Raw genomic sequence first — 27,154 nt, 5'->3', positions numbered from 1 at the left:
CACTTGTTAGCTTCCGTGCACGTTTCCTGCACAGAAAAACTGATTTCAACTAAGAACTCATATTAATCAATAGTCTAGGACACACTTGAATTCGCACGCAGGAAAAAACTGCCATCTTGCGCAATTTGTCAGTTTTCTCTATAAATTACAATAGCCGCTGTAAGGCAAGGGTCACACTTGTGTTTCAGTTTTCTGAAAGGTGTAGAAAACTGAAAGACAAGTGTGACCCCTGCCAGAATCTAATCCTGCTATTGGCATTAGCTGGGGTTATCAGACAGTGCAGGGGGTAAGGTTGGACAGCATCCCGCCTTACCACCTGTCTGTAAGATTCCACTACAGGGTCACTTTGAAGCTCCTTTCAATACACTAATGTATTTTTATATTCCGTAGTGTATTGGCTACTGTAGTTAAAATTCAGGTTTCAAAAAAAAAAAAAAAAAATGGATGTCACATGACCTGAAAAAGCACATCTGAAAGAGTTAAGGGCGGACTCATTGGGTGGGACTACTGTTTGGCTACATATCCTCATGCTGCCACAGTGCAAAGAAGCATGGAAAAGACAGATGCTGTTTCTAAAAAGGCAGATATCCTAAAACAAAATAGCTTCTTTATGTACAACATAAAAGCAAAAGAAAGAGAAAATGGATACTCTAACGGAAACAAAGGCTTGGAAGGAGGAGAACAGGCCTTGCAGTGAGCAGGAATCTAAAATGTACCTATGTCCTTCCATTTGTTGCATAATTTAGCATATAAAACATCCACATGTCATGTGCATATGAAAAAAATTATAGGAATAAATAAATGACTGGCAGGCCTTTGCAGTAACTAGAGAAACTACTGTTTAGATATTTAATGCATAAAATAATATGGTGTCAGAAGAAAAGAAAAAAATTTACATTTACATCTCGTGAATTGTTTTTTTTTATGCTATAAAAGTAGACATGACAACCCCCCTCCTATGCAACACACACATACTATCAATCCATGCGGTTTGTATAAAAAAAAAAAAAAAAAAAAAAAAAAGACATTACCATATTTACACACAGATCATGATTAGTGACAGAACTGTGAATGTCAGCTGAGATGAAGGTCACGTAATTAAGAGCAAAAATGTCTCCCTGATGCCCTGTCAACATGCAAGCAAGAGCAAGCCTAGTCCAACACTTCAGCACACGGAAACAAAGTGCCCATAAAAATAGGTTACCTGGTATTATACTCACATTTCATTTAAAACTGCTACAAGTCAGGGGAGGGGTACAATGCTATGCAAGAGGAGGTCACCTTGAACTATGCTGTGGAAAACACAGCAAGGCTTCTTTGACTGTTTGTAATAATGCCTGACTGAAAGAACAGCAACAGAAGGATACACAAGTGGTTAATTGAGTAGCAAGTAAGAGGAGGGACCAGAGAAATTCGGCTAGTGTGCACATACAGGTGTAACCAGACAACTGCATGGTGCAAATGCAGAAATGCAGTATTACACCATGAAGAGGGGGGGGGGGGGGGGGGCTGTAGTACTTCCAGGTCATGCTCTCAGTAGTAGTGTGCATGCCCTGGCCCAGCGTGCACATCCGAAAACGTGCCCAGCCACAGGCGTGAAATCAAGGATGCGCACCGCCAGGCCAGGGCATGTGTACTACTGAATGAGTCCGGGCCAGGGCATGTGTACTACTCAGAGAGCGTGACTCGGAAGTAGCACAGTCCCATAGCTGTTCACCTAAATCTCTATTAGGTGGAGGTTAAGGAGGAGGGAGGTTAAGGTTAGGAGTTAAGGAGGGGGAAGATGGAGTTTTAGGGTTGGAGGTAAGAGTTACTAATTTTACTAAACTATTTTTATTTGTTATTGTTCCTTCTGCACAGCCACAACACCTCCACTGAAAGAGATTCCAGGCTGTAATCTTAAACACTGAAGCTGAAGGGATTGAAGCATTTTACATACTTTTCCTGAGTGTGTAACTGCCTGGACGGCATAATACGTAAGTACCAGCAGAAGTCACATGATCATTCAATATACAGTACATTACCCCCAATGAGAGCTCATAGAATTACGTTTCCTAAACTGCATGAGGAATTGAGGGAGAACTACTAATAAATTGTTTCTGCAGAGTTGGGCCTTAACACATAATAGCTCTGAAACATAAGAGGCCAATACACACATTTCATCATTATACACCTCTGAGGAAAAGGCAAAAATCCACACTGCATCCGCCCAGCTGGAGATATAGCCTCATCATACAATACGGAGCAAATCTAATATTCTGCTAAAAAATCCATCTGCCACATTTAAATACCTGCTCTGCACTGCAGTGGTTTGCAGCTTCACAGCATATTATACGACACTTTCACAAACCTTTGGTAACAAGACAGTCGAAAGTTCAAGAATGAAACTCATTAATGCTTAACTCGCCTCTGTAAAGAGGAGGGAGACATTTTCCATTTGTAACAGATTTGCAAATGAAAAATGCAATAATTGGCTTGGGAATGTGTGAGCTGGGTCTTTTTATACATCAAGAACGAAGTACAAGAGTGGAAATCGGGGCCAGAGCTGGAATAAAGAGCTTCTAAGCTTCATGTGCTATTAAAAGATACAGTAAAACAGTCAGAACATTTACATGGATTGCAAAGAAATTATATATTAACCTATTTTGGTTCCTGGACGTAGTTTCTACGTCCAGGAACCATGCGCGCTACCGCGCGCCCGATCGTGCGCGTGCACACGCACTCCCGGCCGTGGATTCGGTAGCCAAGGAATCAATGTATCGGGCTATGGAGCCCGATCACTGATTCCTCTCCCCCGCTGAAAAAGCGACAGCTTCTCTCGGAAGCTGAGCTTTTTCTGGCCGTCTCCTTCCCGATGCGTCACTCTAAGCGCGTGCTACGCTTAGAGTGACGTCATGTAAACAAACTCATGGCCGCCATCTTGTGGCCAAAAAGTAATACTACACCTGAAAAAAAAAAAAAAAAAAAAAAAAAAAAAAAGAATTAACACACATTTACATTATAAATCTATTGTTTACCTCCCACCCTCCCAAAAGTACCCAAATAAAATGTTTAGTATAAAAAAAAAAAAAAAAAAAACACATGTAAATATTTACCTAAGGGTCTAAACTTTTTAAATGTCAATGTAAAGATGAAATATTTCTATATTTTATTTATTTTAAACTTGTAAATAGTGATAGATGCAAAATGGAAAAAATGCACCTTTATTTCCAAATAAAATATTGTCGCCATACATTGTGATAGGGACATAATTTTAACGGTGTAATAACCGGGACATATGGACAAATACAATACGCGAGTTTTAATTATGGAGGCATGTATTATTTTAAAACTATAATGGCTGAAAACTGAGAAATAATGAATTTTTCCATTTTTTTTCTTATTCTTCCTGTTAAAATGCATTTACAGTAAAGTGGCTCTTAGCAGAATGTACCCCCCAAAGAAAGCCTAATTGGTGGCGGAAAAAACAAGATATAGATCAGTGCATTGTGATAAGTAGTGATAAAGTTATAGGCTAATGAATGGGAGGTGAACATTTCTCACGTGAAAACGACGGAACCTGAATGGGCTAAAGTAATAAAACAAACAAAGGCTACAAATGCTAAATGTTTATTTTGCGGTGTTCTATTTTTTTGTACATTTTTAGTTTAGCTTCTTAAATTCTGTAAAATAAAACAAAACATCACAGAAGGACACAGGAGTGTGAAGTTGGAGTAATTTGGAGAATCTGAAGTCAGAGTCGGTGGTTTCATAAACTGATACTAAAGCCCTGGTAAGTATTAGACTAAGGAGTCAGAGTCGAGGAGTATTTTGGATACCTGGAATTGGTGGTTTCATAAACTGAGGAGTCCGATGATTTTCGTACCGACTCCACAGCCTTGCAAGGAAAGACAAATGCCTGGCCGATTGCTGGAGAGGGCTGCGGTGGATCAAAGAATGGTTGTGCTTATGCTTTTCTATGTACAGTATCAATTTTATCCATAGATTGATCTAATCGAGACACGTTGTCTTGGCACATGCTCTCCATAGATATAAATGTTACAGCAGCACAGCAGGATTTGAAATCCAATTCAGGTGCCAGTGCTAGCCGGACCACAAATTACTTCTCCCTCTGAGTTGCTATGACTTGGAGGGGGGATAGTTTTTAATGCTGCCTGGGATTTCAGCAGCAGCAGGGTGAGCCAAATGTGCCCAACTGACCAGGCGGTCTGATGAATAGCACACACCTGCTCAGGAGTAGCAGGGGACACTGTAACAGACTCCATAACAGCACAGTGTATCCATACAACACAAATACAGTGCTGCTCCAGCTGGATCTGTTGCAAGGTCAACCAATCAAAGCAGAAGGACTCCCGCCCATTTTTTCCTAAGATTGTCTCCATCCAGGACGTCGTACTTTAGTATTAAGCAGACTTTGCATACTTAATATTGTGGCTGAACCCAGTATTAAATGCATACATATCAATTTAGGTGACAAAACGGACAGAAAGCTTTCAAAAGTGTGTAAATAAAAATTCACCAAAACCCACTTTAATCACCCTTTAACCAATTCTGAACCGTGCTATTGGAAATCTATGTTGTGTCATAATGTCCACAATGACAACATACATTTCCAATAGCGTGGTCTTGAAGTGGTTAATCAGAGGGCACCCATCAATGAGCTTATGTGGAAAGCAAGAAATACAGTGGGTTGCAAAAGTATTCGGCCCCCTTGAAGTTTTCCACATTTTGTCATATTACTGCCACAAACTTGAATCATTTATTGGAATTCCACATGAAAGACCAACACAAAGTGGTGTACACATGAGAAGTGGAACGAAAATCATACATGATTCCAAACATTTTTTACAAATAAATAACTGCAAAGTGGTGTGTGCATAATTATTCGGCCCCTTTGATCTGAGTGCAGTCAGTTGCCTATAGACATTGCCTGATGAGTGCTCATGACTAAATAGAGTGCACCTGTGTGTAATCTAATGTCAGTACAAATACAGCTGCTCTGTGAGGGCCTCAGAGATTGTCTAAGAGAATATTGGGAGCAACAACACCGTGAAGTCCAAAGAACACACCAGACAGGCCAGGGATCAAGTTATTGAGAAATTTAAAGCAGGCTTAGGCTACAAAAAGATTTCCAAAGCCTTGAACATTCCACGGAGCACTGTTCAAGTGATCATTCAGAAATGGAAGGAGTATGGCACAACTGTAAACCTACCAAGACAAGGCCATCCACCTAAACTCACAGGCCGAACAAGGAGAGCGCTGATCAGAAATGCAGTCAAGAGGCCCATGGTGACTCTGGACGAGCTGCAGAGATCTACAGCTCAGGTGGGAGACTCTGTCCATAGGACAACTATTAGTCATGCACTGCACAAAGTTGGCCTTTATAGAAGAGTGGCAAGAAGAAAGGCATTGTTAACAGAAAGCCCGTTTGCAGTTTGCCACAAGCCATGTGGGGGACACATAAACCATGTGGATGAAGGTGCTCTGGTCAGATGAGACCAAAATGGAACGTTTTGGCCAAAATGCAAAACGCTATGTGTGGCATAAAACTAACACTGCACATCACTCTGACCACCCCATCCCCACTGTCAAATATGGTGGTGGCAGCATCATGCTCTGGGGGTGCATCTCTTCAGCAGGTACCGGGAAGCTGGTCAGAGTTGATGGGAAGATGGATGGAGCCAAATACAGGGCAAACTTGGAAGAAAACCTCTTGGAGACTGCAAAAGACTTGAGACTGGGGCGGAGGTTCACCTTCCAGCAGGACAATGACCCTAAACATAAAGCCAGGGCAACAATGGAATGGTTTAAAACAAAACAGATCTATGTGTTAGAATGGCCCAGTCAAAGTCCAGATCTAAATCCAATCGAGAATCTGTGGCAAGATCTGAAAACTGCTGTTTACAAACGCTGTCCATCTAATCTGACTGAGCTGGAGCTGTCTTGCAAAGAAAAATGGCCAAGTATTTCAGTCTCTAGATGTGCAAAGCTGGTAGAGACATACCCTAAAAGACTGGCAGCTGTAATTGCAGCAAAAGGTGGTTCTACAAAGTATTGACTCAGGGGGCTGAATAATTACGCACGCCCCACTTTGCAGTTATTTATCTGTAAAAAATGTTTGGAATGATGTATGATTTTCGATCCACTTCTCACATGTACACCACTTTGTATTGGTTTTTCACATGGAATTCCAATAAAATTGATGCATGTTTGTGGCAGTAATGTGACAAAATGTGGAAAACTTCAAGGGGGCCGAATACTTTTGCAACCCACTGTATCTGGAATTCACAATCTATTAGAAAAATATTTCCAATTAAGCATATGCCTTATAAAAGGGGATGCTGTCATGTGTACGTAAACTCGGGGAGGGGATCCAGCAACAGTACTAGAAGAACATCCATGTGAGCTACACAGAAAGTTAGAAATAAACCGTTTCATGAAGTGAGGAAAGATTTTCTTTTTTTTAAGTTAATGTCACGTTGTAAAGCAGCTGCTATGGATGGCACACACTTCTGTCTTCCCAATTAGTAAAGTGTTCTCAGGCATTTTATACCACTGTGTACAGCTTTCCATTTAATTGGCAAGGCTGGGCTTTCGCTGAGCTATATAAACTAAAACAGCAGCCACAATCTTGTTCTTTAAATGCTGGTCTAGAAGATATCTCAGAAACATCTGCCCTTCATTTATTAGATCGCTTTGGCTGGATTTTGTTGGAAGAGGGAGAAGCCCAGCCAAAAGACTCATAAAAACGCAGTTGAATCGTAAATATGTGAGCAGGTTTTTTTTACTAGCCAAGAGATTGGGAATTCTGCTAAGCTGCTCTTATGGTCAAGAAGTCAGGAATGGCACCACTTGATGGAATCACTTAATTAAACTTGCAGCAGTTTGGGTGCATGGCACTCGGCTCCTCTGTGGCTGAACTTATCGGCGGACAGGCAGGGGATTGGGTGTAAGCACTCGACTACTAAGTAGCTGAAAAGCTGGCACTGTATTTATCAGTGACATAACAACGGATTTGATGCCAGAAGGAATATGACAAAAAGGAGAATCGGTTAGGTGTCTATTAGGACAGTCAGGAAGTATGGTAGACCAAGATGAAGTTAGTTTTATTACACTTCAAAAGGCTAAAATTAGACAATAAGGAGAGATTCGTGTTAAAGAGGAACTCCAGTGACAAAATAGAATGCAGTAAGTTAGTCAGAATAACCACTTTTACATTAATTATCCAGGTATCAGCAGTAGAAACGTTTTAGATCAACATATTGCTATGTAACCCCACCTTCTCAGTGACGCTTAGCCTAGGCTATGATGTCACAGAGCCTTCTCCTCTCAGTGCACTCTGGGAGTGCAGGGAGTTTCTGTTCACTTCAGGAGGAGGAAAAAAACAGTGCCAGCAGTAAAGATGTAGCCATCTGTGATATATTGATAACAATGCAATTCACTGTGAGGAAAGATTTTACAATGTGCAAAAACTGACTAAAGTTATACAGGTCGTCCCCGACTTACAAACGTCTGACTTACGAACGATCCGCCGATGCAAATGGCATGGATTCTGTAATTCCATGGGAACAAGTAAAAAAAAAATTTCAAATTGGACTTTGCCGTTTGAGAAAATCGATTTAAAAAAAAAAAAAAATCAAAGAAAAAAAATGGCTTTTTTAACTTACATAAATAGGAACAAAGGGCAGAGGTGACACAGAGGGGGACACAGGGGACAGATATGGCACAATGTTCCAACTTAAGAACAGATTCAGGTTAAGAACGAACCTACAGTCCTTATATCGTTTGTTAACCGGGGACTACCTGTATATGAATATTGCAGAAAATACATTTCATTCCTTAATTTAAATGATATTCATTGAAGGTAGAACGTACACCTCTCTGCGACTGCCTAACACCGCTTGGCGGCCACAGAATGGCTCCGTTGCTCCTCCACTATGCCATATGGCATGATCTCGCGAGGCGCGACATTAGACGGTCACTGTAAACAGATGGCCGCAACAATCAGCCTACCAGCAGCTGATTAGCGCTGGTAGGCTGTGTTTTATATTTTAAAAAAAAAATGTTTATATAGCGATGACATCTTGCGCAGCGCTGTACAGAGTATATTGTTTTGTCACTAACTGTCCCTGTGATGGGCTCACAATCTAATCCCTGTCACAGCCATATAGATTTAGATAGTGTAGGGCCAATTTGGGAGGGAGGTGGAGATAAACCTTTTTTTTTTTTATTATTATTTAATTAATAAAAAAAAAAAAAAATCAAAACTAGCAGCAGCAATCAGATACCACCACAAGAAAGCTATATTAGGGAGAAGAAAATGAGGTAAAATTCATTTGGGTGCTAAGTTGTATGACCAAGCAATAAACCATAAAAGTTGTGAAGCCCTTAACTGTAAGAAATGGCCTGGTCACTAGGGGGGGTATAAACCTCTGGGGCTCAAGTGGTTAAAGTAAGGCAATAGGAAAGGGGTAAAGGCAGCATGGTGGAGTAGTGGTTAGCAGTCTCGCCTTGCAGCGCTAGGTCCCCGGTTCGAATCCCAGCCAGGGCAAAATCTGCATGGAGTTTGCATGTTCTCCCCATGTCTGTGTGGGTTTCCTCCAGGCATCATTCGATTGTGAGCCTTTTCGAGGGACAGTTAAGTGACAAGACCATATACTCTGTACAGCGCTGCGGATTATGTCCACGCTATGTAAAAAATAATAATAATAATAATAATAAAGCATATGAAAAAGGTTCTGGTTAAGGCGGGTTAGGTGCTGGGAAAATGGTTTTGGTATGGGACATCAGTTATAGTTTAACAACCAACAACAAAAATTGCCACCAAAATAGCATTCCTCATTCCATATGTGTACTAAAGCCCTGTGCCAACGCAGATCAGAGCTACTCCAGACCAAAATTTCAGATCATCATTAAGGTGCCCCATACATTAGAAGATTATGGGCAGATTCGACCAAGAGACAAATTTATCTATAATCGAATCTGCCCATACACTACAGGCTGATTCCCGTCCGATTTCAGCATGAAATCATCAGGGAATCGGCTGAGCCGTCGCGTTTGCCCCAATGTATAAATGTATGTGGTGTGTATGCATTTATACATTACCTGTCCGGTGTCGGCCTCCACGTGGTGACCGTCCATCTTGCCCGGTAAGCCGCATACTATCTAGCCGCCGGCGTGTATGCGGAACCGGACGAGATGAACGGAAACCGCGTGGAGGCTGACACCAGACAGGTAATGCATAAATGCACACACACATGCATACATTTATACATTGCGGAGGCAGCGGCCGGGGTTTCGTCGTCTCGTTGCTCATTCGCAATTCAGCCGCCGTACCACCGTGCACCCGACCAACCAACTTCGGCCCGAAAATTTCTAGCTTGCGCGACCGACCGTGCGGCCAATTTCTGTCCCAAAATTGGTCGCTTTGTCGGTCGGGCATGCACTTGGCAGCACCAATTTTCATCCAATTAGATTATAATAATCGAATTGGATGTTTGATTGGTTGGTTGGTCAGCAAATGTATGGGCCCCTTTAGAATCTAAAACGATCAATCACTTGTTTTCACAAAAATGGACTTGGAGAACTGCATACATACATATACATACATACATACAAAAATGAGAAAATTAGTCATTAATAGTTAACTGAAAGCATAAATGAATGTTTAGAAAGCTTCCATATACAGTGATGCAGTACGTCGAATAAATCTGTAGGTGCCAGGGAATACCTGACAATTTTACCCACAACAGAAAAGACTCCATAAACATGGTCATAAAAAATAAATAAATAAAAGAAGGGGGGCGCCTGCTGTGATAATGTTGAGAAACATATAGACACAAAGAAGTCTTCTACGACTGCTTTGAAATTCCTCACACAATTAGTGAAGGGGTACTATAGATAAATATAAATATCCACCACATTATGTAATAGTTTCCTGAATGACTCCCTGCGGTGAGCCTGCAGAAAGTAAAGTAGCACAGACAGGAAACAGAGTGCTCAGAAAAAGAAATCCTTCAATAGTTAAAGCAGACTTCTTACATTATCCACCTTGTTGTTTGCTATATTTAGTAAAGATTAGCAAATGCATAGTCTCCCGATTGTTTTTTTGGGAAACAGAAGGAAGGGACATGGGTGCGGCTAAACATAAATGGAGGAACTCTGGTGTCTTTAAAAGGACATCTAACCTGTTACGTATTTTGCCAAAACAAAGGAAAGTCTCCTATAGTCCAGCTTCTTGCGGGATACAAGCAGACAATATTTGTACTTTTCAGCAACTGCAGGCTCTAATGAAACAACTACATGTAGTAATAGGCTACTGAATTTCAGTTTGGGCGTATAGAAAGTAGTGCAGTCCTGTTTCTGTGATACTCTAAAACAAGCTACTAGCTGTTCAAGAAACTTGCCTGAATACAGCCAAGCCATGCATTTATCATATTCATCTGTGAAAATACCCTGGACCAGATTCACATCTCAAGAGCCCATAGGCCCAGAAGATTTGATCTTTATTTTACTTAAGATTCCCTTTAAGACATGTGATGGAGCTGCAGTTTAAACAGCTGCCTAGTGCAAGGGCTGGTTTACACAAATCTGCACATTTCCGGTCCAGTACTGTCCTGTCTGTTTAGCATCCGGTTTACCTTACTGGACCGGAAATGTACACCTTTCATGTGTTAACACAGCCATAGAAACCAGAGCTGTGGAATCGGAGCAATTTTTGATGAGAGTTTGATGATTTTTGTACTGATGCCACAGCCCTGATAGAAACACATACAAAACTGACAGGACTGGACTGGAAATGTACAGATTTATGTGTGAACACAGCCATAGAATCACATACAAAACTGATGGCAACTGTCAAAAACTGACAGGACTGGACACCTTTTTAAAGGAGTCATCAGGCAATCCTAAAGAAAATAACTGGGGGCTTCCTCCAGTCCCAAGCTCCCAACATGTCCCTCGCCGCAGCTCCGTCCTCGTTCCCGGCGATGGACGTCAGGGCAGGTCGGCCTGTACTGCGCCTGCACGAGCGGCGCTGTCAATCACCGCCATGTGGGCCGGAGCGGACTGTGCAGGCGCAGAACTACTGCACCTGCGCAGTCCGCTCTGGCCCACACGGCGATGATTGACAGTGCCCCTCCCGCTCGTGCAGGCGCAGTACAGGCCGACCTGGAGGTCGTCCTGACGCCATCGCCGGTGACCTAGCTGCGGCGAACGGCTGAAGAGAGAGCTGCGGCGAGGGACAAGCTGGGAGCTTGGGGCTGGAGGAAGTCCCCGGTAAGTAGCACTTATTTTCTTTAGGATTGCCTGATGACTCCTTTAAGTGAGAAACAAGCCTTAACCCAAAAATGAGAGATTTTATTAGCTGGGTCTTTATAAGCAAGCAGAAGTGACTCACTAGAGATAGGAAGGGAGGGGTTCAAAAGCAGGGGACAGTAGTTCACCAATAGTTTAGTTTAAGGAACGATATCTAAAGGATGAGGTCATTTTCAAATGCGGGGATTTAAACACTGACTTTGCCATTTGCTAGACTGCTTACTGGGTTTTAGTTCTGCTGTAACAACTACTTGGAAGTGCAAGGAGTCAAGTAAAAAAGATAAATAGCACAGATCTATGACTGAGTAATGTTGCATTATTTACTAGGCAAGCAAGGGCAGTGGTAGTATTAGCACGTGTCCATCTCCACCACTGAACCGTAAAGCCTCCAAATGAGACATTAGTCTCGAAATTGTTGACCATTTTGCTGATTTTTCTTTTTGACAGTTAGACCTAAAAAGGCCCAGGGGGTCCACGGACTGATTCATCACATGTCCTGTCTAGAGAGCAAGCTGCTTAATGGCTATTGATTTTCTGCTAGCTCTTCAGAGCCCAGCACACATCAGGTGCTTACAGCGAAATGACAGGGCAGCACAAAAAGAAATAAATAGAAGAATCATATTTATATTGCTAAAAACAGCAAGGAGATCCTGCAGCAGAAACTTGCCAGCTCTCAGATAGAACTGCTCGGTGGTGGGGTGCGCTGAGGAGCAGGTTCAAGGTGAATCTAACTGCACTGTGTGGAATAGCTTTTCACCTTAAGTTTTTTTCCACTCTCCCCTCCAACAGTAAAATAACAAAAGTCATACGTGCTAACAGTAAAAAACATTCAGTAAATATTGTAAAGTCACAGCTCAGTGCTTATTGATCAACTAAAATAGTGGCTACCAAAGGGTTAAAGAGACTAAGAGCTGAGTCTTCCTGCTGTTTTTTTACTCACCCAGGGCTTCTTCCAGCCCCATAAACATGGATGTGTCCCTCGCCGTCCTCCTCAGCGCCTCCATTTAGCCGCAATCTTCCCCGGTAAGTGACTCATTGACGCCAGCGGCGGACCTTCTGCACAAGAGCAGAAGGCCCCGGCTGATGTCCCTCGGTCAGACTGAGTCCGACTGAGCCAAGTACTGGGAGTTGACTGCGGCTGAATGGAAGTGTGCAGGAGACACATCCATGCTTATGGGGCTGGAGGAAGCTCCGGGTAAGTAAAAAAACAGCAGGAAGACATCTCGGAGCCTCTAAGGTTAGTATTTAGCCCTGTACACATGCTAGATTAACCACCCTGGCGTTCAATTCCCCCAGCATTTCTGTCCAAAAAGTGGTTCAATTAATTTCAAATAATTTTTAAGCATTTTTTTTTGTAAACTTTTTTTTTTTAATATTGAATTCAATACAGATTATTGTATTGAAGTCATAAAAAAACTGCGTGGCCCTCAATCACCGGACGAATATATAATTGCAGAGGGAGAAGCAAATCCGCCGAGGGGCATGGAAGACACTGGGGAAGCTATCAGAGGTGCGCGACGAGAGATCAGCACACCAATGGTGAGCATAGGTTAGCCAGGCATAGTTACCCCAGTATAGGTTAGCCAACGTATAGGTGCAACAGTATAGGTAGCCAGGTATAGGTGCCATGGCTGTGGAGTGGGAGCAATTTTGGGTATCTGGAGTGGGGGTTGTAGTCAAAGTTGGTGGTTTCATAAACTGAGGAGTTTCGGAGTCTGATGATTTTTGTACCGACTCCACTGCCCTGATAGGTGCCACAGTATAGGTAGCCAATATAAATGTCCCTAGCATATTTGGCCAGCTATAGGTGTAACAGTATAGGTTAGGCAGGTATAAGTGTCCCCAGTATAGTTAGCAGCTATAAATGCTACAGTACCAGTTAGCTAGTAGCCCAGTATTCAGTACAAAAAACGGCATTCAGTCAGCTGTAGCAGCTCTCTTCCCCCCTCCTGTTGTATTCCTGACCCCCGCTCCACTCTTCATCCATCCCACCCCCCTCCCTCCTGATTACCCAGTGTAACATTCTGCATCCTTCCACTCTTCATCCATCCATCCCACCCCCTCCCTCCTGATTCCCCAGTGTAACATTCTGCATCCTTCCACTCTTCATCCATCCCACCCACCCTCCCTCCTGATTCCCCAGTGTAACATTCTGCATCCCCCCACTCTTCATCCATCCCACCCTCCTCCCTCCTGATTCCCCAGTGTAACATTCTGCATCCCACCACTCTTCATCCATCCCACCCCCCTCCCTCCTGATTCCCCAGTGTAACATTCTGCATCCTTCCACTCTTCCTCCATCCCACCCTCCTCCCTCCCGATTCCCCAGTGTAACATTCTGCATCCCCCCACTCTTCATCCATCCCACCCCCTCCCTCCCGATTCCCCAGTGTAACATTCTGCATCCCTCCACTCTTCATCCATCCATCCCACCCCCCTCCCGATTCCCCAGTGTAACATTCTGCATCCCCCACTCTCCATCCATCCCACCCCCTCCCTCCTGATTCCCCAGTGTAACATTCTGCATCCCCCCACTCTTCATCCATCCCACCCCCTCCCTCCCGATTCCCTAGTGTAACATTCTGCATCCCTCCACTCTTCATCCATCCATCCCACCCCCCTCCCGATTCCCCAGTGTAACATTCTGCATCCCCCACTCTCCATCCATCCCACCCCCTCCCTCCTGATTCCCCAGTGTAACATTCTGCATCCTTCCACTCTTCATCCATCCCACCCCCCTCCCTCCTGATTCCCCAGTGTAACATTCTGCATCCCTCCACTCTTCATCCATCCCACCCCCCTCCCTCCTGATTCCCCAGTGTAACATTCTGCATCCCTCCACTCTTCATCCATCCCACCCCCTCCCGATTCCCCAGTGTAACATTCTGCATCCCACCACTCTTTATCCATCCCACCCCCTCCCTCCCGATTCCCCAGCGTAACAATCCGGATCCCCCTCCCTTCACTGTGCATGCCTCCCTCCCTTCTGCTCCCTAGCGTAAGACTAAATCTCCCCCCCCCCCCCATCATTGCCGGCAGTATCCTTGGCAGCGCTGTGAATAGGGCAGGGGGTGTTTTACTCAGAGGCTCTTTCCAGCAATGATCGAGTATTCTTCACCACATGCAGCTCTGGACTACTGTATACAGTACCAGGGACGCAGCTGATGACATCATGAGCCGCATCCCCGGTGCTGTATACAGTAGCCCGGAGCTGCATGCAGAGAATACTCGGTCATCGCTGGAAAGAGCCTCGGTGAGTAGAACACCCCCTGCCCTATTCACAGCACTGCCAGGGACACTGCCGGCAATATGGGGGGGGGGGGGAATCAGCAGCTACAAATTTCCCCGTCCTTACCGCTAGGGAGGTTAAAAGTCAACTGAGGTGGCCAATAATGCCATAGCTTGGCTCACACTGAGCCGACCTGCTCATATCCAACCAGACTGGACAGTCTGGAGCAGTTGCATTCCACCATAGGCTTCTGTGGGAAACGCATCTGCTGTCCCGAAAGATTATGCAGGTAGGATTTTTGCTTTCTGGTTACATTAATAACATATAAGTATGCTTTTAACTGTCTTTTTTTGTGATTTGGAATAAAAAACGGACAAAAAAGTAACGTGAACCGAGCCTTGACCTGAAAGTCCCCAAGGGCTGTTTCACACCAAAAAGCACTAGCGATTTGATATTGATTTTTGCAAGATATTTTCATAGCGCTTTTGCTTTTCGATACTTAACAGAATCTCAATCACTTTACAAAAATGCTCCAAGCCACGCTTTTTTCCATTGTATTAAAAACCAATTCTGTCTGGTGTGAAATAGTCCATACGATTTCATAGTCCAATCGCTTTTCAAAACACAGGATAGCGCTGGTGGTCACAATGCATTTGTGTGTATCATTTTTCTAGATGACGCCGACAATTTCTTATCTATTCTACTTCAGGTAGCTATGCCTGTTTTATGAACACACATGCTATGCATTAAGAAAACAGCATACAAGTGTGATACAGGCCTATCACTATTCTACTGAATTATGGTTTTGTTTTTAGCTTTCTGTTCACTTCTTGTCAGGACAAGTAGTGAGGAAAATCTAGCCACACACTTCAATAACATTCAGTAAGTGGTCTTGGCCCTTTTCCACTCTATTGAAAGGCAAAATATTATTTTTGGTGTAGGCCTTTTGAGCAGACACTCAAAGATTCCTTTACATTTTACATATTTATATATTTATTATTCTGAATACAATGGATTTCAGTGATCTTCATCTGGTCTTCAGTACAGACGATTCTCAGCTTACACCAGGATTTCTCTGTGTGGGAGCTAAAATGGACAGCAGCCATGTTACAGACTATATGTGGATGAGACTTCTGGCCCAGGTACTTCTGGAAGGTGTACTGGTTAAGGGCACCCACCACCTTGTATTGCCAGGAACAAGTATGCTCACAGGGACACAGCCCTTTACCAGACTTCTGTTCTATGGGCCTCTTAAGGCTTTCTTTCTAAAACTAACTGAGTCAGTCAATATAAATACTACATTCATCAGTGTACATTACCAGATGTATCATCATCCAAATCCCACATGACCGCAGAGAACCCCACATCATGGCCGAGACCAGGAGAGTATTTGGACCTTTACAGGTTCATGGGTGTATCACGTATCGTCTACCCCAGAGCAAGGGTGTATCTGGCCAATGGAGCACCCATGTCTAATCCCCCCCCCCCCTCAACCGCAGCAATACTAATAGGTAGCCAGATGTGCCCCCAATATATGGACAGAGGTGTCCTGCAGGTAACCAGAAGTAGCTCCCCCCCCCCAGTGTAGGTAGTGAGAAGTGCCCCTTAGTCCAACCCTTTACTCCTAAGCTCCCTTTGGTATTAGTAGCCCCCCTGTCTCCCCAATTAGGAAATTGCAAAAGGTGTCAGCATTGGTGTCAGTGGGTTCTCCACTACTTACAGACCTCAGATCACTGGCAACCAAAGAAAGAGAGAAAAGGCACACAGTAACTGTGCAATATACTTTACATGGGGGAAGCTACCAATGACTTCACTTCTGCATAGGAAGTGCTACACATCTGAGGTCACTATGCGCCCTCTCTTTCTCTCTTTGGTCAACATTGACCTGACGTCTGAATGACAAGGAGACACTGGGGCAGGCATGGTGGCACAGCATGGGGGCAGGTGTGGTCGTGCAGCACGCGTCTAGATATGCCACTGCACCAGAGGTGTCCACACTTTTTCAGCTTGCAAGCTACGTCGAACGAACGATCTACCACAAAGTCCTTTGTGATCTACTAGTAGATTGTGATCTTTAATGATCACCACTGACCTACCCCATAGGTGAGCTCAAAATTTGCAGTTGGGGCTATCTAGTTTTTATTCACTTTCTGGCAATAGGGGGCTGTCCCAGATTAAAAGAGATTGGTTCTAATGACAAATCTTTATCCAATGGCTCCTCTCTGTGGTCACTTATCTAAAGGTCCGTACACACGCCGGACTGCAGGCAACGACGGGTCAGTCGTCACCTCCCGCTGGGTGGGCGTTCCAGCGACAGACCAGCGTGTGTACAGTCTGTCTGCAGACTGATACGGCTGTTTCTGAGCGATCCGCTGGGCGGATCGCTCAGAAACAGCCGTATCAGTCTGCAGACAGACTGTACACACGCCAGACTGTCACTGGAACGCCCACCCAGCGGGAGGTGACGACGGACCCGTCGTTGCCTGCAGTCCGGCGTGTGTACGGACCTTAAGCCTCCTAAAAAGACAGGATTATAAATTTTTAGGACAAATTACTTTATCAGATGGTTATTTTATTACCCATCAAAACCTTGTGTTCCCTTTCCCATCCATTCTCCAATCTTGGGTGGCCTATAACACCCATCTCAGGATTTTAATTGCAAAGGCTGACAAACTATGGGGTTTCTATGCTAGAAAGCACACAAATGCTTCAGGTTGGCTTACTGAGCAATTGGGATGATCAATGAGATGCAAATACTTCCCAAATCATGCAAATTTGTATGCAAATGTATGCAGCCTGAAAAAGGACCAATCAAGTTAAACCTGAATTTAAATTGGATTGGTCAATTTTCAAACTGCATAGATTTGCATTAAAAAAATTGCATCACCTCGGAAACATTTGCATATCCTTGATCATCCCTACTGAACAAGCTCTGGCCACCGCTGTCCTTTGCTGCCTGTGTGCTTCAGGTCCCACAGGAGCTAAGGGCTTTACAATATTTAGCTTTTCATTTTAGCCCTTAAAATGGGGGAAAAAAAAAAAAAAAAAGGTAGGGACTCCAGGAAAGTTGTATTAAGAATTAGTTCTACAAATACAATTATATATCAAGGCTAACTGACCATTTACATTGTGTGGGTGATGGGCGGTGGGGGCAGATTTGCGTAAAACACTGAAGACTGTCCATACACTTGGAATTGTATCTATAAGCTGCATTTACGCCTGGAGATCCACTTTCACCATATAGGAGTAGTTGGAAATACCAAAACACATTTATTACACTGAACTGCCGAGATACATAACAGAAAACAGATCGGCCCTCAGCAATGTAGCCAATTCTTTCTAAATAAGGCAGCAAAGCAAAGTTCACAAAGCAAAAAACAGCACACACAAAGACACAAAGGGACTGTTAATCAGGCCACCTCGTGTGAATGCAAAAGCAAAGAAAGGTCAGGCATCTCTTCTTTAATACATAAAATAATAGTTACCCTTTAAATCACTGTGAACACAGACCAGGGCGGCATGAGGTCACCATGACTTCGCATCGCTAAATATGCATTACATAAACCACTAAAACATACTCTACATAACCCAGAGGCACATATTCATCTTCTTTATCTTCCAGCCCAATGAAAATAAATATAATTTAGAAACCAAATCCAGCACAAAGCCAGAGCAACATGTCCCAGCACGTGGACAAAACAATACCCCGTCACTGGAAAAAAAAAATAAATAAATAAAATCACATCACGTCTATTCACTGTGATTTCACAAGACCCATCCTCGGTGTGAATCCTCAAACATCTTTAAAACCGCAGATCATAAAATAGGAAGAAAAAAAATATATACAGATTTAGCATAGGCCTGAGGTGCTGGTGCCAGAGTCTAGTAGACTCAGCATTTACAGCTCATACTGTACATTTAAAATAATAATGCATGTATCCTTATTATGAGATCACAATTCCAAAAACTGGTGGTAAGGCGGTTCAATCTTCTGCTGCAATCAGCCATAAACCAGCACTTTTCTATTCAACAAGATTTCACAAACGACAATAGATGCCTCCTCACTGTCCCACAGATTTTGCTATCCACTTCATCATGGGCCCTGGGCTGGGTGCACAGAATACTCTTGTAGCACAGAGGTTTGAGCTGATTGTACCAGGAACTTGAACAAAAGAGAAACCAAAATCCCACAATAACGTTAGTGTTCCCCAACCCTGTCCTCAAGGCCCGCCAACAGTACATGTTTTGCAGAAAACCACAAACATTCACAGGTGAGGTAATTCGTGTCTCAGCAGAGCTGATTAACTACCTCTGCAGATTTCCACAAAGCATGCACTGTTGGTGGGCCTTGAGGACAGGGTTGGGGAACACTGGTATAGTAGGTTTGCGATTAATACTCTCAAAGGGTTACCACTCAGGCAACCACTGTATAGGCCGTTGGGAAGATTAGACCTGACCCCACTCAGGTTAAGAAGTTGCTCTCTGTAGGCAGGAAAGAGAGGGTAGCACCCCTCCACCTAGGGTGGACTAGAATATACACTGAAAGTTTGAAAGGGGAGGCAGTGGTGGACATACCTCTCCAAATGTAGACACGATTCTGTTGATTTTGGTCAACAATTAACTTTATTTCAACGCTCCACAATGCAACACGTTTCGCAGGTGCAATCCTGCTTCATCAGGCACATATCTGAGAAACTATAAAATATGTCCAAGAACAAGCCAAGAGCCTCTGTTGACCAAAATCAACAGAAATCGGGTTTTCTTTTGGAGAGCTGGCAATCAACAAAGCACTGAAGAATCTGCCAAGAGTGAACCAGCCCTAAAGCATGTAACCCAACCCTTAATATTTTCCAATGTTCATTTTAGGTGCCTATGATCGTGACAAAAAGTTCTACAGGCACTTGTTTTGGACCGGAGGAAGTAGACCAATTAAAAATACAAGATTTCAGAAATAAAAACTATTTTTCAAACTTATAATAATAAATAGTAGCCTTTTTTCAGATACTTGATGACAAATAAAATATTTTACATGTATTGGAGGAACCCCTTCCTTCCTTTCATATTGCCAGGCAGAACCCGGCAGACTGGTAGAGGAGATAAAAAACAAAACAAAAACAAAAACACAGGCTGCTACTGATGATGTCACATGGGAGGTGATTTCAGCTTGTGTGAGATTTCACATAGACAACGCCCCTGTGAGCAAGGGTAGCTGATGACAAACACACCCATGATCTAAAACCTACTACTAAGTTTAGAAGTAATGGCTGCCACCTGTATAACCCTAGTTATGAAAAGAGAAGGGTGAAAAGCACGCACTGAAATGCTCATAGGCTTGAAGGAGTGTTTATTTATCTTTGTATGTGTCAGAGTGGTGCAACTAAATATTTGTTGGTTTTGGTCCGCCTTAAATAATGGTTTGTCCTGAGTAGTAGAATAATGGCATCAAGGGCACCTTCACCTGTGTTTTTTTAATACGGTTGTGCAGAGCATTACAATGAGGAATTTTTTAATAATAATAAAATACATACATACATACATACATACAAATACACACATACACACGTTTTTACTCAGTGTATATAATAAATTTCATGATTTAATGAAAGCCTATTAGCTTTTTATAACCAGTTACGGCTGGACTTTAATTTTCATGTAAAAAGTTTTCTACTATTTAAAATGAAACCAATTGATAATTAACACAGATACGGAAGAACTTTTCCTCCTCCTGGGCCGTGATCAAATTTGTATGCAGCCCATGCCGCCCCATTGCTTTAAACTACATTTACTTGTAAAGATAACAATGAATTAATTCACAGTAAACACACGGCAGAATGCATAAACAATACACTTTGGAACAATTAAAAATAAAGTCACAGTTTTTTTTTCAAATCTGTCGATTCTGAACCCAGCACATTTAACACATACCTAAATAGCTAAAATTCTCATCTAGGTGTGCGCTCAGAATGCAAACAGTTTGCCGAGAAACCATAAAATGATGCAAAACCCTGGGGCTTTCATGGGAGGCAAAATAAACAACTATATTTAGATCCAGAGTACTCCATTAGTGCATTGCGCCAATTAGGATATGATGCAACTGCTGTCAACACGCAGAAAATCTCAGTCATATTTAAATCGAGAACAAAAGGAAGTATCGTCTCTGTGAAAAGAATAGTTCGTTGAAGGAAAACGAGAGTCTTACAAAGTGACAGACTGCATCTAGCAGGAGCAGATGATTATCATCAGGAAAACTGCAAATTAAAAAGGAACTGCACTGGGGGAGAAATGGCGGCTGCCATTGCTTACTATTTGAAAATATTACTAGTCTGGCTGTCTAGCTAGATTTCTGTGCAGGATGTCAGGGAACACAATTAAAGCAAAATAATGCACATTGCCTGCCAGTCCTGCCTCTAAGGGCTTAGACACACTAAACACACACACACACACACAGTTTTGTGCGCAGTTTTGAAAGCTCCAACAATCACTGGCGTTTTCAAAAACACTTTGCTAGTGTAAGTCAATGGTGTTGAGCTCACCAGAGCACTTGCGATTTTGGAAATCGCAAAACACAGGACATGCAGCATTTTGTGAGCATTTGGGCTCGAATACATAGTATATGAGTTACTTTACCCACTTAAGCACCAGCTGTCTCTGCCCCCTTAAGGACCTGAGACCACTGGTACAGAAACGGGTGAATGCCGACGAATCACCACACATACCCGCCGCAACAGTCACCCCCGCACTTCGGGAACCTGGGCCACCCACTCTGCCGTATCTATGATGGCAGAGTTCCTGTGAGTCGGTCAGGAGCCTGGCTTCTTACCGTGCCTTTCAGTGTAAGCCAATGGCAGTTGCTTACTTTGGAAGACACGGCCAGGAGCCAATGAAATAGTCTCCTGACCCGCTTACAGGAACTCTGCAGTTAGAGAGACTTCAGAGCGGAGTGAGCTGCGATGGGAGACAGCGGCGAGATCAACGAAAATGGCAGATACTCGTGTCAGTGAGTTAAAATCTATGCCCTGGCAGCCAGGGCATGGATTTTTCAACCATCTTGGTCCGAAAGCCGTAAAACGCAGCACAAATCACCAACAAAGCGCTGACAAAGTAGTAGCGATCGCGCTTTGTGATTTTTAGTGTGCACCTGGCCTTCTAAGTTAAGCCATAGACCCTGAACAAGCATGCAGATCAGAGGTCTATGACAAATCTGACAAGCTTAGCTGCATACTTGTTTCAGGAGTGCGATTTAGTCCCTACGGACCAGAAAGATCAGCAGGTTTACCAGGCAACTGGAATTGTCTCAAAGGAAATAAATATGGCAGACTCCACAGGTCTCACACCTTTGGGTTCAACCGCTTATCAACTTACCAAACCTCCTTGCTTACCTTACCCCAACCTTGTCCCCTATGACCTTTCCTGACACTGATTACATTTGCCAGCGATGTACCTAACCTAATATATTATCAGATACATTTTCAATCAAGTTCACAGAGTTTATTGATTGAGTGTGTGATTGGGAGCAACAGTAAATTTTGCTGGAGAGGGCAGATGGAGCTGTAGTGGGGGATAATTAGAGGCATAACTTTGTATCACACTGAGCGGTCGGCAGTTTGTTCTGTTCTGGGTCAGATAAACACTGAAATCTAATCAATAGTGAGAAAGAGAAAGGGGAGGTACATCGATCACCACTCCATGATCAATTTAAAAGGTGTGAATAATGGTTTGGTGAGCAATGCAGGGCAGACTCAAACTACTGTAACCTGCAGTAATCTATTTTGTCTGTTTTTTTCCCCCTTTTTTGGAAGAGGTGAATGTGAGGGGGTTACATGAGCTATAAAATAGTACAGAAAACGTTTAACATAGACAGCAATAGTGAAAAACCAAAGAAGCGTTAGTGAAAAAAGTCTGATTATGCTCAATAAATTATTTGTGGCCACATCTGTTGTCTACATTGACGTATGCCACCACTCGCCTCTGTTAAACAATTTCATAACAAACCTCTCTACTGAGTTGTAAATTGGTGCGCACATGTGTGTAGTGGAGCGCTGTAATACCTTTAATATTGCGTGCGTGTATATACACACACACACACACACACACACACACACTCTCCATGTAGACTGCTCCTAGTTTTTGGCACAGTGTTTGACTTTTTTGTCATCCAATCAATATCAAGTCATTTGCAAGAAATACCATCCAGGGTTTATCACATTGTTATGGACACGATGACCTCTCATCTCCGCCGATATCTACTTTAGGTAATTGGAAGGTCAGTGGCAACTCTGCATGTTACATGATTAATGACATTTTGCCCGGAATATAACTTTGAGGTGGAAAAGGTCACCCTATAAAACTATGAGCTTGACGTTGATGTCAGACATATAAAGTATTATATTTTACCAAGGCCAATGTCCATACTGCTGAGCGCAAAACATAAAATAACTGCTTGAGACCTTTTATTAAAAGTAGCATTCACTGGATTCTGTAATAATCCAATTGAGTCTAGTTCACCCCTCCCCTGCAAACCTACAAGTTATTCTTTTCCCAAGTGAAATTGTGCCAAGTTGAAATTTTGGCTCATCCTTCAGCGTGGATGTACTCTATCAATTACATACACTGATCAGGTGATCTCAATCCATATAGCAGTTTACGTGCAAGAGATAGTTCTGTGAAGGTTCTATTTTATCCACTAGAGAAAGATGTCAAATTCAGCTGTACTATGTATTTTGATAGACATCTACCTGCCTAGGTACCTTCTTCAGTAAAAAGGAGGTAAAGCCATTTGTCTGTATGGATACGGTCATGTTACTCTGGGCTCGAAAGCATGTACGCAAACTTGGAAAGGCTGCCCAATGTATCATACTGCAGGCACTTGTAACAGGCGTCCACCAATCCACACATGGATCCTCCAAAATGGTGTTGAAATAGAATACAAGTAGAAGAAAGAGGTTTTAGCCAGCAGGCCTTTTTAACACACTTATAAAAAGCCTGCTGGCTGAAATTGTGTTTTATGACTTTGGTACAAATGAAGAAGCTTTAATCTCTTAAATCCAGGCGATTGTTCTTCCACTTCCAAAGCATCTAGGCTCAAACTGAAGTAGACCCCCAAAGTGTGAAAAAAAATTTCTCCATACTCCATTGCCAGAATCGCATATATTGGTTAAGGGCACCGCCTTTGACATGGGAGACCAGGGTTCGAATCCTGGCTAAAGGTCAGTACCTATTCAGTAGGGAATTCAAGGCAATCCTCTCTAATGCTGGGCATAGACAATTCGTTTCTGCGGCTCGATTTGCCGCTGGATCGACTCCCGCCGCGTCCCCGCGCACGCCTGGATCGATTCCCGCTCGTCCCCACGGGCGTTTCCTTATCTTCCGCTCGATTTCCACTATTGTCCGCCCGTGGGTATTGAGCAGGGAATGGATCCGTGCAGTGATCGGACCTGTCGGAAATTATCAATCGAGCCATCAGCAGCTATATTGAAAAAAAAAAAAAACGAACCGTCTATGCCCAGCATAAGGCCTCATATAGTGCAAAGAGTAAAGTAACTAAATTCACACAGTTGGATGAATTGCGCACTTGGCGTGCAATTTAGCCTCAGCTGCTATTTAATGCTGCCAAATTTCAGTGTCTGCAACTCCATGCATTTTAGCATTTGGCACGTGAAGCACTTCCCGTGCAGCAAGAAAAATGCCTCATGAATCATCTCAGTGCAGCAGCAGGCACACTCAGATGTGTCTTCATAGGACAGATCTCTCACCACTGCCCATGCTTGCAAGTGCCCGACCGTTACATGTGAGCAGCTGCCCAGCAATGAATACACCACCTGCAGCTTCCTGTTACAGACACGTGACACATTGACACACAATTGTTGCTAATATTTACTAAAGAAGACACTGGATTATTCCCAAGATGCATTATACAATGCTCTAAATTCTTAAAAAGAAAATAGCAGTGATATATCAAATATATTTAGGAGCATTCCATCACAGAGCTTATAACTGACAGAAGGTGGATCAGAACTGTCACTTCCTATAAAAATAACTCCATTTCAGACTTGGAGGACCATTTAGGTCCAATGATTCTGACTCAACCACCGACATTTATGAAAACTACTGTTAAATGTTGATCCGTGTGGATGAAAACAGAGCTAAAGTCGGATGAATAAGCAGCATAATGCTAACTTGCTGCAATTCTGGAACCCTACACACAGAGGGCAACCCATCACACTAATAGAAATTCACCTAATTGGGGTAAAAAGCCCCCCCAAACTAGATTTGTGCATTGGTGTCAGTCTAGTATGTGGCAGGTTGCAGATCCCATGTGATTGGGTTATCTGTTCGTCTTGCAGGAAGATGTACTATAGATTTTTCCCGTTATACTTTGTAGATGAATGGATTCAGCGAAGCTTGCGATTCTGTGAATTGTGATGTTTAACGGCCAGCAAGCTGCTCCACAAAAGGTTGAGTTTGTAGAATAGCATAAGCTTATATAATGAGCACAGACAAATGTCCTGTGTAATAGATCAGCTAAGTCCAATTTATGTAGGACTTCAGACGATTCACTCTGTTATTCACCATTATAGAGGCTTTTGATCTTACGTAATGCAAAGCACTGTAGCTTGCAGAGTGCTGTAACCCATACTAACCTATATTCAATGCACTGTAACCAAAGAGGAAGCATCACTGCACTTAGCCCTGGCGACAACGTACACCTTTATTATGATCATATATTATATAGCACTGGCATTTTTCTCTGTAGCACATCGAAGTACACCAAACAAATATCATTACAGCCAAGTACATACACTAGCCACCGGTCACATGAAACTATGGTCTATTATGGTCTTAAGTGGACGATTAGAAAGGAATAAATGCTGTACACACACACACGTTGTTTGGTTATTTGCTGAACAGCCTAATCTGTACCATGGAGAGGGGAGAGGAGCAAACAAGTAGGAAGTCCACCAAAATTATAAGGAAACCTGTCCTCATGCTAGTTTGTTTTTTTACAAAACTTTATTGCAAAAAGAAGACAAAGCCATGTGTTATCCAAAAGTCAAGCGATAAGGCTGCTTACACACAGGGACGTTACAGGCGCACGTTAGTGCAGCCTGTAACGCTCAGCAATGTAACACAAGTGGGCTGTTCACACTGCCCACGTTGCGTTACATGTAACGTTGCACGTTCTTCCGAAAGTGCAGCATACTATAGCGTTACAGCGGCTTAAGCCGCGTTAGACTGTTTGCACATGCTCAGTCATGTTGGAGAGGAGCGGAGAGCGGCCAGGCCCATGGCTAATTAATATTCACTGCACGTTGTGACGTGCAGCATTTACCTCCTGGTGCAGCCGCTCTGTGCGGCGATTGGCCGGCGGGACCACGTGATGCCGCATGCGTCCTAAAGTAGACATCTCGGACGCCAGAGTGAGCTGCACAACGCGGCTCACTCTGACATCCACATCGAAGAGCACCAGGCCTTGCGTTAGGTGCACGTTATGCGACCTTAACGTAGCACCTAACGCAACGTCTTGGTGTGCAAGTAGCCTAAAGCATTGAAGATTCAATAAAAAAAAAAATATAAACCACATTTAAGAGTAACCATGTTTCTCCACACTGGAAAAATTACAGAACAAATATTGTAGAACATCAAAGCATGGTAAGTAATAGAAAACGAAATATTTGCATTTTGTGTAGAATTTGCCCCTTACTGCAATCAGGGCTGTGGAGTTGGTACAAAAATCAACTGACTCCAATTGCAATAAATCAGACACTCGGTGCAAAAAAAATAAATAAATAAATAAAAAAAAAATAAATAAAAAAGGATTTATCCTGTGCTTATTGTGACCTTGACTAGCCCTTTAAATGGTTTTGCGCAGGGTGCTGCTCCAACGTCTGGTTGGTACCAGAGTAACTGTATGACAAAGTAGGAGGAGCACTCCTATGGTGTGTTAACCTTTTTATTTTCTTTTAAAACACATAAAAATACACTTACAAATGTCTTGTGTAATAAGTGCATAGCAAGCCGCCAGTGGATCCCCTCTCTCCTCTCAGAGCCTGGCTGGAGCTGAGGGTGTGATGGTAGCATGGATGGGCATGTGGTGGGAAGAGCCTGGTTACAAGCATGCAGTTTTACATCACTACACGTTTTGGCATATACCATGCTTTCGACAAGTCAACCTCACCTGATTCTGCAGGTCCACCACGTTGAGCTGGCGAAGGTGTGGTATACGCCGAAACACATAGAAACAGAAGACAGCATGCTCATAACCAGGCTTCGCACACCGCATGTCCCTCCACATTCTTATTCACCTGGATGTATGTACTATTTCTATTAGGCTCTTATACCAATGATATCTGTTAATGGTATATTTGTAACTTGTTGTTTATATTTTCTGCTGCTCAATACAAATCCATGTTACCAACAAAAAAAAAAAAAAAACTAAAAAAAAAAAAAAAAATTACCCTATCCTAGGTATACAATATGTAGGCACAGGCACACCTTAAACACCAGATTTATGCATTTTAGAGCAAGATATTTTTCTTCTCTTTCCTTCAAGGTAATATTCATTTGCATCTGTCAAACTGTCAGAGCAAGCAATGCTTAGTCAGCATTCTG

General features: G+C 43.0%; 1 protein-coding gene across 3 annotated transcripts in view; it reads right to left on the bottom strand.

The window, feature by feature from the left end:
* Nucleotides 1–27,154, bottom strand: part of PTPRG (protein tyrosine phosphatase receptor type G) — an 831,563-nt gene that overhangs the window by 765,914 nt on the left and 38,495 nt on the right. The gene's annotated exons all lie outside the window — the stretch shown is intronic.

This window comes from Hyperolius riggenbachi, chromosome 9 (assembly GCF_040937935.1).
Source record: "Hyperolius riggenbachi isolate aHypRig1 chromosome 9, aHypRig1.pri, whole genome shotgun sequence".
Taxonomy (NCBI): Eukaryota; Metazoa; Chordata; class Amphibia; order Anura; family Hyperoliidae; genus Hyperolius; species Hyperolius riggenbachi.
This window is presented reverse-complemented; position numbering and strand designations above follow the sequence as displayed.